Here is a 12,839-nt window from a genome sequence, read left to right as displayed (position 1 = left end):
TCTCACTCAGGATGGCTAAGTATAGACAGTAAGCATGGTCCTAGTGATTATTTCTTTAAAGGCACCAGAGGCAGAAATAACATGGGAACAATTATATTTATTGTTTTTATGTACAGCGCTGTGCAAATCTACAGCGCTAAATAAATAAATAAATAAATAAATAAATAAAGAGTAAAGATATACAACTGTTCACTAAAGTTAGAATCATCCAAACCATATTATTCTCAGTAACTATCATAGAATCATAGAGGTGGAAGAGACCAAAGGACCATTCAATCCAACCCCCTGCCATGCAGGAATACACAATCAAAGCACTTCCAACAGATGGCCAGCCAGCCTCTGTTTAGAAGCCTCCAAAGAAGGAGACTCTGAGGCAGCATATTCCACTGTCAAACAGCTCTTACCTCAGGAAGTTGTTCCTAATGTTGAGTGGAATCTCTTTTCCTGTAATTTGAATCCATTACTCTGTGTCCTAGTTTCTGAGCAGCACGAAACAAGCTTGCTTTTTCTTCCACATGACATCCTTGCAAATATTTAAATATGACTATCATGTCACCTCTTAACCTTCTCTTCCCCAGGCTAAACATACCCAGCTCCCTAAGACACTTTTTATAGGGCATGGCTTTCAGACCTTTCACCATTTTGGTCACTTTCCTCTCGACATGTTCCAGCGTGTCAACATCCTTTTTGAATTGTGGTGCCTAGAACCAGACACAGTATTCCAAGTGAGGTCTGACCAAAGCAGAATAGAGTGGTACTATTACTTGCCTTGACCTAAACACTATATTGTTGATGCAGCCAAGACATGCATTGGTTTTTCTAGCTGATACTCATATGTATATACTTTTTGGAATAGTGAGCACACTTAGGACATTACTGGATGTGGATTTTAAACTGTGATGATTGAGAAGGAAGCAGCTTTGGCAATACTCATCGCATGAAGACACCTCCAACCCGTACTTGCCATGTCCCCAAGCATCTCTTTTCATTTATGGGGAAACATGTGAATGACCATGCAGTCATGCAAGTCCCCAGATGCAAAATGTCACTCCTGGGACAGTTGCATGATTGCCAGTTAGGTGGCCTCACAGTGTCCCCTCCTCTTGCCACTCCTCTTGCTATTTTGAAGTGCCCTGTTATCTTTTTTCCTATTTTCTTTCTTTCTTTTTTTTATTTACAGGGGGCAGTGGAGCTCCAGAACTGCACAGAAAAATGGAAAACAAAAACATCCCTAAAGGCATGCTGGATAAGGAAAGACAGGGAAGTGGGGTTAAGGGAGAGTTCAGGAAGAAAGTGTCATGCAGGAGCAGCCCCAATTGCACATTTGACTGAGGTGAGATGATGGTTGGCTATAAAGCAGTATGTTCCCATTTTATTTTTCCTATCATGACTACTATGAGAATGAAGCTGGTGTGGTAAAGTCCTCAGAGAATTGGCATGTGTAACCGGGTTCTTTTTCCAGTGCCGCAATAATGTCATGAGTGCGCCAATGGTGCACTTGTGATGTAAGCGCCATATGGCAACGTGCAGATGCCATCCAGTGCTTACATAACAACGGCGGCACCCATGTATACATTGTTACACTGCCGCGCTGTGCTGGGGTTATGGACTGTGTGGTTGCCGCGCAATCCCTAATCCTAGAATCGGCACCGGTACGGCACAAAAGGCTTGTATGTACTGCACCTGAATAACCCTCTAGTAAGAACACTTCTGTAGGCATTTGTAGGTCCTCCAGCAGTCAACATCCAACAGATGTTGACCATAGACTGGAGGACCTAGAGATTCCTAGAGACATGTTCTTTCAGTTTTTTTTTTAAAAAGTGTTATTTGCCCACTTTCACGAGGGGATGGTGGGCTACTGAGCTCCTAACTTCAGGGAATGTGGAGGGCCCACTGTACTCTGTTTCTATTATATTGTCAGTTTTGCAAGAAAGCCAGAGGGGAAGAACAGAATTCAGAATTCATTTCTCCAAAACATATTACCACTGCTTTCTACATGGTACTTTTTAATGAGCATACAAGGGGGGGGGGAACATTTCAGATATTTCAGAACCTGGAAACAGAAGGATAAACATTTTGAGTAAATTATTTGAATAAATATGAACAATCAAGCAAATAAGGAAATCTAGCTGACCCAAAAATCTTTTCTGTTATTTAAATGGCACCATCTGGTGGACACATAGGTCCAAAACACACTGCAGAAATAATCCAGTTTGAGACCAAATTAGATGGGGTTGCTAATAATCCAGATGACAGGATCAGAATTCAAATTGACCTTAACAGGTTAGAAAGCTGGGTCAAAACCAACAAAATGAATTTCGACAGGGAGAATGTAGGATACTACACTTGGGTGGTAAAAATGAAATGCACAGATATAGGATGAGTGACACCTAGCTTGACAGCAGTACGTACAAAGGGATCAAGGAGTCTTAGTGGTCAACAGGCTGAACATGAATCAGCAATGTGATGCAGCAGCTAAGAAAACTAATGCAATTCGAGGCAGCATCAATAGGAGTATAGTGTTTAGGGAAGTCATGGTAGGACTCTATTGTTCTTTGGTCAGACCTCACCTGGAATATTGTGTCCAGTTCTGGGCACCACAATTCAAGAAGGATGTGGACAATCTGGAACATATCCAGAGGAAGCTGGTGAAAGGTCTGGAAATCATACCCTATGAGAAGTGCCTTGGGGAGCTGGGTGTGTTTAGCCTGGAGAAGAGAAAATTAAATGATGACATGATAGCCATGTTTAAATATATGAAGGGGTGTCATATTGAAGATGGAGCAAGCTAGTTTTCTGTTGCTCCAGAGACTAGGGCAATGGATTCAAGCTACAAGAAAAGAGATTCCATGTAAACATTAGGAAGAATGTCCTGATGGTAAGAGCTGTTTGACAGTGTAACACACTGCCTCAGAGTGTGGTGAAATGTGCATTGATTTTGTGTTCCTTCATGGCAGGGGTTTAGACTGGATGGCCTTTGTTACCTGTTCCAACTCTGCGATTCAATGATTGTATGAAATGTGGTGATGGAGAAAAGTTCTGAGGATATCATAAACAGCCAAACAGGCAACAGCTGGAACAAATCAAGCCTGAGCTCTCCATGGAAGCCAAGATAACTAAACTGAGGTTGTTGTGCTATGGCCACATCATGAGAAGGCATCGCTCAACAGAAAAGACAATAGTTCTAAGAAAGGTGGAGGATTGTAGAAAGAGAGGAAGACAGCATACCAGATGGATACATTCAATTGAGGAGGCCACAACCAAAGGCTGTAGCACCTGAACAGAACAGGTGTAGACAGTGGGTCTTGGAGGCATCTCTTTCATGGTGTCACCATGAGTCGAAGCTGACTCAAGGGCAGTTAACAACAAAGGATGCTGGTGAAGTTTTGCTTTTCCAGTTACTTGGAAGAATAATTAATTAATATACTGTTGTGCTATCCAGGTATCTTGATTCCCATGTCTAAATTTCATCTGTAACAATTACACAGAAGTAGTTGAGTGTTGGATTATGATGCTGAGAACAGGGTTTGAGTCCCAGCTTGGCCATGTAAATCAACTGGGTGACCATTGAACAAGCCACACTCTCTCAGCCTCAGAGGAAGGCAATGGGCAAACACCCTCTGAAGAAACTTGCCAAGAAAACCCCACGATAGGTTTGCCTTAGGGTCACTATTATTTGAAGGCACACAACAGCAAAGTACCAAATGTCCTTTAAACAAAACCCCTTGTTGTTTCTTCCTGTTAGGTGCAGCAGCACTTCTCCAGCACTACTATCTCCAGCCACTTAGGAAAAATGAAATATTGGAAAAGGATAACATAACAGTGATTTCATCTATAGACTTTGTAAGATATAAATGGACAATGGGTGGCAATTCCAAACTAAACAGCTAGTGAAGAAATAAAATAATAGAAAGTGTGCTTCCTTAAGCATTTTTCTATCTGTGTCCATTTCCTTAATGCCTCTATCTCCTCATCATATTGTACGTAAGAGTTACACTGGAACTGAAATTTTAATGTTTGTTAATCTTGTGTACTGCACAGGATTTTAATGTTTTTCTCACAGTTTTTATGACACAGCTCATCTCTACTGTATCATGATATAATCAAGTACACAAGGGACAGATAACTCTTGTTTTCTTTTGTGCTTGGACCCTCACCTGACCTTTTTGCGCAATGGAGAAAGAAAGAACAGATTCTGCTGCCCTCTTAATATTGCTGCCCATTGCTATGAGTTGCTATTAGGCAATTGCCAGGAGACTTGCCTGGAAGTGACATGACTGCTAAATGCTGTGCTGTTGCTATAGACTCTATGCAGCTAATTACTGTACCCCTTACTCCAGTTCTTATGCTTACAACACCTTTAATGCATGACTATGACACTTTTGACAGACTATAAGACATCATGTAGCATATTATGGGTACAAACAGCAGCCAGATTTACTGGATAAGACATGGCACAGTTGCCAAGATTTGGCACATGGTACACATAACCAAAATAGTTAAAGTATGATAACAGTTTTATTCCTTTAGATCTTTCTATATACATTTATGATTAAATGAGAAGTTATAATTCCAAAGTAAATTTGGTTAAATTATCCAGCAATGACAGTTCAAAGAGCTATTTATAAGCTATACAGCCCTGTGTGATTCAGGTACAGGTTATCTGACAGAGAGGATCTTCCCCATATGAACCTGCCTTGGCACTGAGATCTCCAGGGGAGGTCCTTCTTTTCAGCCCCACCACCTTCATGGGCATGTTTTGTAGAGATGTGTGATAAAGGTTTAATCTGCGCTGGATAAATAATGCGGTTTGACACTCTTTAATGGTCATAGCTTCCTTCTATGGAATTCTAAGATTTACAGTTTGTTGTGTGACTGAACAGAGAATGTTAAATATCTCACAAAACTACAAATCCCAGAATTCCATAGCATGGAGCTGCATTATTTCTGTTGTACAGATTAGACCAGAGTCTTCTTACTGGCTGCTTCCAAGTTCTGGAATTCCCTTCCAAGAGAGGCTAGAATGGTCTCCTGCTTGTTTTCCCTTAATAGGCTGGCAAAGATTTTATTTATTCCAACAGATTTTGAGAGATGCATGTGTGGGTGTGTGTTTTAAAATCTATTAAAAGGGTACTGTCCTGTTAATTGTATTACTTGGGAACTGCTTTTTGCCATTTTTAACTTTCTGTATTCAATTGTTTTTATTATTATTTACAATTTAATTCCATTTTGATATTGATAATTTTTAGGTTTTAATTATATTTTTTGTTCTCATTTATAAGCCTCCTCAAATCCTAATTTTGGTTGAAAGATGTGATGATGATGATGATGATGATGATGATGATGATGATGATAATGATAGCACCACCACGAAGAAGAACAGCAATCTAGTATAGCATATCTATAGCTTGATCATTACTCCTTAAATTGAAAACTTGGGACCTCATGGGAACTGCTCTGGAATAAGTAGTTTGAGGATTATTGTGTACAGCTATAATGGAGGCAGTTGAATATGTGTTTCTGCATTAATTTATTTCACACAGGAGTGTAGCAGATGGACAGTTGTTATCCAATAAAGTGATAGATCTCTGTAATTAAAACCCACATGGCAAAGCAACCCACCTTGCCTTAAAATGAGGAGCCAAGTAGTCTAATGAATGCTAACAGCAGTTTTTATTTTGCATTATTTTAAAAAAAAAACCAGCCTTCCCCAAAATGAGGGCAACGATCACAGATATTTTTTTTCTGCAGGAAACAGAAGAGGAGAAAGTTACTTTAAACTCCTGAGAGGCTTGATGCCAGTCATCACTGATGTGAGCGATAAAATATGTCAAAATTAAGAAAGTCTTGTGGGAAATGTAGAGAGTAAAAATGGAGGAACAGAGGCCCACCCATCTACATGGAGCAATGATTAGACATACAGCTTGTCTGAGCCTTGTCCCTTGCCACTGGATTTTGATTCTAAAACCACCTGCGCCCTCCAGACACAGTGGTGCTTATTCTAGCCTGGCTACAGTAATTATTCTCTCCAATGAACTAATTTCTCTCAGTGGAAAAAAAGAAAGGATTTAGTGTTTTACTTGTTTGAATTTCTACAAGCTCATCTAACATGCAAGGACTGTTTGAATCTTGCTCTTTGAGCCTGGACATACGGTTTTGGAGAGGCTTGCACAAAACACCGGGAAAGGTTATACTCATGATCACAGGCTATTTAAATATACAAGGCTTACTCTACAACAAAGGTATTTATAACTGATGTACGGGGGGGTGGGGGGATCTTATTTTGTTAAATAATGTATTGCTGATAATAATTATCTATTTAAAAAACCTTCCTAATTTTTACATATATTTGTGTTCTTGAAATCATTACTGAACATCTGGAAACTTCAGCATAGTTGCTGTTGTTGTTGTCTGCCTTCAAGTCATTTCCGTCTTAGGACAGCCCTAAGGTTAACCTATGATAAGGTTTTCTATCAGTATTTGTTCTGAGGAGGTTTGCCTTTGCCATCATCTAAAGCTGAGAGAATCATACATACGTGAATATGCGTGTGGGAGGTGTGTATGAAATGGACAGGTTGCTTACCTGTAACGGTATTTCTTCGAGTGGTCATCTGCGAATACATACAAATGGGTTTCACTGCGCCTGCGCAGTGCTGCTCGGAACCTACTGGAATCACTGGGCAGAGTTAACTCTGCAACATATTGAAACTTTTTGGCGGTAACTCCGCCCACCCGTTATAAGGCCCCTGCCTTCCCGCTCTTTTCCCCAGTTCCGCAATTTTTCCGCCAAGCAGGCGATGGAAGAGAGCCAATGAGAGCAGGACACTGAGGGGACGGACGGGTGGGATTTGTATGTATTCGCAGATGACCACTCGAAGAAATACCGTTACAGGTAAGCAACCTGTCCTTCTTCTTTGTGGTCTCTGCGAATCATACAAATGGGTTTAGACTGACAAGCTAAGGTATGCGGCGGAGGGAGTGTCCTGAGACCATAGCTATGGTAAACCAAAGGTATATTTATTACAATAAAACACCTTGAACCATAAAGAGTCAGTCTTTTTGTTCATGCACAAATCAAATAGCAATAACTTTGCTAAACCTGAGAAGGGAACAGAGGTCATGCAAGACCGATCCCATAAGATTTGTGCAAATCAACATTCAACAGTATAAACAGTGTAAACTGTATAACACAAAAACATCAGTAGTGCAATCAATGCAACCCTGAAACCAACACAGCCCTCCCGAAAGCTGCGTCTCGGATGGCCCTGGTGTCCAACCTATAGTGCTTAATAAAAGTCAGAGGTTGGGACCAGACAGCAGCCTTGCAGATATCCTCCAAGGGGATCCCTGACAGGAATGCAGAGGATGCTGCCACTGATCTCGTAGAGTGGGACCGAACCCTGCCAGGGAGAGGCTTGCCTATCAGTTCATAGCAGAGGTGGATGGTACCAGCCACCCATTTGGAGAACCTCTGCGCAGACATGGGCAACCCTTTCTTCGGCTCCGAGTAGCATTGGAAAAGTCTCTCGGACCGACTGGAGGCAGCAGTTCTGTCCAGGTAAAAGGCCAGCGCTCTCCTGACATCAAGAGAGTGCAGGCGTCTTTCTCCATCCGACGTTGGGTTGGATGCGAGAGTGGGCAACACAATGTCCTGGCACATGTGAAAGGCAGACACTACCTTAGGCAAGAAGGTAATGTCCGTGCGGAGGACCACCTTGTCCTTGTGGAACCTTAGAAATGGCTGGTCCCTCCGTAAAGCACAGAGTTCGCCCGCACGGCGGGCAGAGGTGATGGCCACAAGGAAAGCGGTTTTCCAAGTCAATAGTCTCAAGTCCGCTGTGGCCATCGGTTCAAAAGGCTTGGATTGGAGAGCGGCCAGTACCGACTCCAAACTCCAAGCCGGCATTGGCATCGACACAGGAGGGTACAGGTTGGCACAACCCTTCAGGAACCCCTTCACCAAGGGATCCTTGAAGAAAGAAACCCTCCCCCCGAATTGGTATTTGGCACAGATGGCAGAAAGATAGCACTTGATGGACGTGAGGGACAGCCCTCCCTCCAAAAGTGCCATCAAAAACTCCAGCACCACCGGAGTGGAAACCTGTGCTGGAGACAAGCCCTTTTGGTCTAGGAAGAGGCAAAATCTCCTCCATTTCAGGGCATAGGACCGCTGGGTGGAAGGTTTCCTAGCAGCCAGGATCACCGTCCTCACCGACTCCGGCAAGGCAGTTAGGGTTGGATCCTCCAGGCTACCATCGGCAGGTTGTCGATGTCGGGGTGGAGAATTCGTCCATCCTGGATCGACAACAGGTCCGGGCGAGGCTCGAGGCGGAGGAAGCACCTTCTGGAGAGATGCAGAAGAGATGCGAACCAGGGCTGTCTCGGCCACCATGGCGTGATCAGGATCGCGTCCGCGTGATCTAGCATCATCTTGGAGACCACCCTGATGATGAGAGGGAAGGGGGGAAAGGCATAAAGGAGTTCCCCCGACCACAGGAAGGCGAATGCGTCTCCTAGGGATCCGGTCATTGGCCTCCTGGAGCAGAACTGGGGACAATGGCTGTTCCATCCGGTCGCGAAGAGGTCGATCCGGGGGGGTCTCCCACCGATCGAAGAGGTCGCTGACTGTCTCGGGATGGAGCCTCCACTCGTGGCATACCGAGGGTGATCTGCTCAAGCGGTCTGCCAAGTCGTTGTCCTCCCCTGGCAAGTGGATCGCTTGAAGGAGGACCTGTCTCTGTATGCACCAGTCCCAGATGCGCAGGGTAATCTTGAGGAGGGTCCTTGACTTGGTGCCACCCTGCTTGTTGATGTAATACATCACGGTGGTGTTGTCCGTCCTCAAGAGCACCACCCTGCCTGTCACAGCGAATTCGAAAGCTCTCAGAGCCTTTTCGACCGCGAGCATCTCGAGGGCATTGATGTGGAGAAGACTGTCCGAGTCTGACCATTTGTCCTTGACAACTAGGTCGAGGAGATGGGCGCCCCAGCCCTCTAGGGAAGCATCGGTTGTCAGCGTCACCTGCGGTTGTGGTTGGTGAAAGGGCATCCCGGCGCACACGTTGTGGTCGTCCAGCCACCAGTTGAGAGAGGCGGCCACCGGTCTCGGTACCGTCAACCACTTGGATGGGGAATCCTCCATCGGAGAAAAGGTCGACAGAAACCAAGCCTGGAGTGGGCGTAGGCGAAGTCTCGACCACGGCGTCACGAAGGTCGTTGACGCCATGTGACCCAGGACGATCTGGACGTCCCTGGCTCTCACTCTTCTGTGGGAGATGCAAGGTGTCAGTGATGTCACCAGTGCTTGGAAGCGGTCCACAGGAAGGAAGGCGGAGCATTTTTCGGAATCGAGGATGGCTCCGATGAATTTCACCTGTCTGGACGGAGTGAAATGAGACTTGTCCTTGTTGATCACCAGTCCGAGAGAGTCCAGCAGCCGGGTGGCGAATGCAATTGCCTCCTGAAGTTCGTGCTGAGAGTCTGCGACGAACAGCCAGTCGTCTAAGTAAGGGAAGACTCTGTAGCCTTTCCTGTGGAGGTATGCCACCACTGGGGCCATGCACTTTGTGAAGACCCGTGGGGCTGTAGCAAGCCCGAACGGAAGCACATTGTAGTGGTATGCGTCGGAGCCGACGGCGAAGGTGAGGAACCTCCGGTGGGACTCTCGAATTCCGATGTGGAAGTAGGCATCCTTGAGGTCGACCGTCGCGAACCACTGGTCCTGGTGAAGGAGAGGCAAAATAGAGGCTAAGGTTACCATACGAAACCTGCGATACTGGAGGAAGAGGTTTAAGTCCCTCAAGTCCAGGATTGGTCTAATGCCCCCGTCGGCCTTTGGTACCGTGAAGTACCTGGAGAAAAAGGCCGTATGGAAGGAATCAGGGGAAAGTGGGGAAATCGCCCCTTTGTCCATCAAGGTGCGCACTTCGTCGAGAAGGGTGTCCGAGGGTGGGGTGGAAATGAAAGCTCCGGTGGGCGGGAGCTCTTCGAACTCGAGGGTATAGCCCCTACGGACGATGTTTAGCACCCACGAGTCGGAAGAAATGGAAGCCCATGTGTTGATAAAGGGCTTAAGAATGTCCAAAAAGCTTCCAGGGGAGGCGAAGTGCGCGGGAAGGTTTCATGCCCTCTTTTTGGACTGGTCAGGGTCCTGTCGTCGGTTCCTCCGGTACCGAGAAGACTGATTTCGGCGGCCCGAGGACGATGGGGATTGAGACGGGTACCTCTGGCGTTGGGACCCTTGTTGTTGGAATTGCCGGTCCTGGTAAGAAGACCTGTTAAACTGGCCCTGCTGTTGTTGCCAGGGGCGGAACCTCTTACGGAAAGGAGCCGGGGCGGGGGCAGACATACCATGTTTTCTCGCCGCCGCCTTCAACCTGAACTTTCAGTTCAGCTTGTCATCCGTCTCGGCATGGAAGAGGCCCGAGTCGTCTATCGGCATGTCCTCTATGGTAGACCTAACGTTGGTGTTAAGGTCCGAACCCCGCAGCCAAGCGTGTCTTCTTAGGGCGATGGAGGCCGCCATGGCCCTGCCCGAGCACTCCACCACGTTCCTGGATGCGGTGATGAGCCACGCGCCAATGGAATGGGCCTCATCCCTAATCTCCGTAAGGGTCCGTTGGGCCTCATCAGGGACATCGGGCACGATGGGAGAGATGCCTTCCATAAGAGTCTGAATATAGGCACCCATACAAGCGGTGTAGTTGGTTGCCTTCACCGCCAGTGCTGCAGCCGCGTATGCCTTCCTGGCCAAAGCATCAACCTTCTTAGCCTCCTTATCAACCGGCACAGCCGCTTGCCGTTGAGTTGAGGTCTGCTGGGCACCCTTGACAATAGCAGAATTTTGTCGGGGGTGGGAGGTAAGCCACGGAGCAGTTGGGGCCGAAGCCTTATAGAGGGATTCGATCTTGCGAGGCGGCCCCACCAGGGAGGAGGGGCAGTCCCAAGAGCGTCTGACCAGGGCTTCCAAGGACGGCATGAAGGGGACCAGAGGTGTTGAGTGGGCCCTGCTGCGGACCCTGAGTTCAAGGGGGTCCCTGGCCTCTTCTTCGGGGTATTGGAGGTCAATGTCCAGAGCCCTGGACATCTTGATAACATGCTCGAGGAACGACCTAACATCATCCGTGGGAGAGGCCGCCTCTGGGTGGTGCAGGAGCTGCGGAGAGTTCTGGGCCGGGTCGTCATCCCCCGAGGAGTATTCCGAATCCACAGGCTTGGGTTCGGAATCCGAAACTACCAAGTCCACCGCAGCGTACGGTCTGGGGTGTTCAACAGGCCTGTCCACACATCGAGATGGAGCCGATGATGGGCCTGGTCGGTCAGCGAGCTCGTGACGATGGTGTTCCTGGCCACGAGGTTGATCCAAATCCCGGGGACGGTCCCGACCTCAGGCAGATTTGGCAAGAACCACCTCCTTAGGGACTGGGAGAAAGAATTGGTCAGTCTCCGAGTCATAATAATATTGAGGATCAGTCGGAGAGCGTGGAGCCAGCGAGACTGGAGAAGGAGACCTCGGTGGCTGATCAGCTACCTCTTCGTCGTCCGACAGGAGGAAGGGGAGCGTTGTTGCCGATTGAGTCTGAGTTGGAACAGTCTGAGCCGAACGCGGCTCCCAGCCGGAGAATGGTCAAGGTCTCCCGTAGGTGAGCGATTGCCCACCATCGGCGTGGCCAGAGGGTCGACTCGTCCCGGGGAGTCGGGACGCGGGCGGTCACGGCGGGACTCCCGGTGAGACTTGCGAGGAAGGGAAGCGTCGTCCGAGCGCCTCTTGGAAGGTGAGCTCGAATGGGAGCTAGTCTTGGAAGTCGATTTGGGCCTCTTAGCCGAAGAGGACGGAATCGTCTCCGGGGCTGATGACTGCCTCTTCTTGGCTGACTTGTGACGAGGAGGCGCATCCGGAGGGAAGAACTGGATCGGGGACTCCGAGATGGTAGCCGTACGGCCAGCACGATCTTCGGTACAGGCAGCGGAATCCCTCGAGCCCGAGGGTTCCTCGGAGACGGTGCTCCTCGGTGCGGGGTCCGATCCGGACTTAGACTTGGTCCTCTTAGAAGAAGATACCGAGGAAGTCCTTTTCTCCGAAGCCGCCCGGGACGTCCCCGATGCTTCAGAGGAGACTCCCTCCATGCGGCCGGGAGCCGTGTCCTGCCCGACTGATCCCGATGGGCGGGGATGTTTCGGGGGTTTGGGAGCGGCACCGCGAGCCGACGGGCGAGAAGAGCCCGAACTCCCCATGTCTTGCCCCAGAGAGGTAGAAGGAGGGGCGCTCGAAGGGCCGCTACGAGCCTGGGCAGCTGGAGCAGAGGCCGAAGGAGCTGACGCCGGGCGAGGGTCCCCTTCCCTGATCTTGCCCTGGGCAATAGCGGACGTCAGCCGCGACTCCCGATTTTTACGGGCTTGGGAGGACATGGACTTACAGAGGCTGCAGACCCTGGGGTCGTGGTCCCGGCCCAGACAAAAGAGGCAAGAAGAATGAGGGTCCTGAACAGGAACCTTTCCGCTGCAGATGTCACATTTCTTGAAGGGAGGAGACATCCTGCGAGTCAAAAGCGAGATCCAAAGGGAAGTCAAACAGTCCGAAGGTCCGAAGTTACCAGGGGCGGGAGAGAGAGAATGGTCAAAAACAGTCCGAAGTCAAAAACGAAAGTGATTCCAATCAAGCAAGCGAAAGTTCCTCTAAAGCAGCTCGCGCGGCGGAAAAAAGGAACTGGGGAAAAGAGCGGGAAGGCAGGGGCCTTATAACGGGTGGGCGGAGTTACCGCCAAAAAGTTTCAATATGTTGCAGAGTAAACTCTGCCCAGTGATTCCAGTAGGTTCCGAGCAGCACTGCGCAGGCGCAG

The sequence above is a fragment of the Sceloporus undulatus genome, chromosome 2 (assembly GCF_019175285.1).
Source record: "Sceloporus undulatus isolate JIND9_A2432 ecotype Alabama chromosome 2, SceUnd_v1.1, whole genome shotgun sequence".
Lineage (NCBI taxonomy): Eukaryota > Metazoa > Chordata > Lepidosauria > Squamata > Phrynosomatidae > Sceloporus > Sceloporus undulatus.
Note: the sequence above shows the minus strand (reverse complement) of the source record.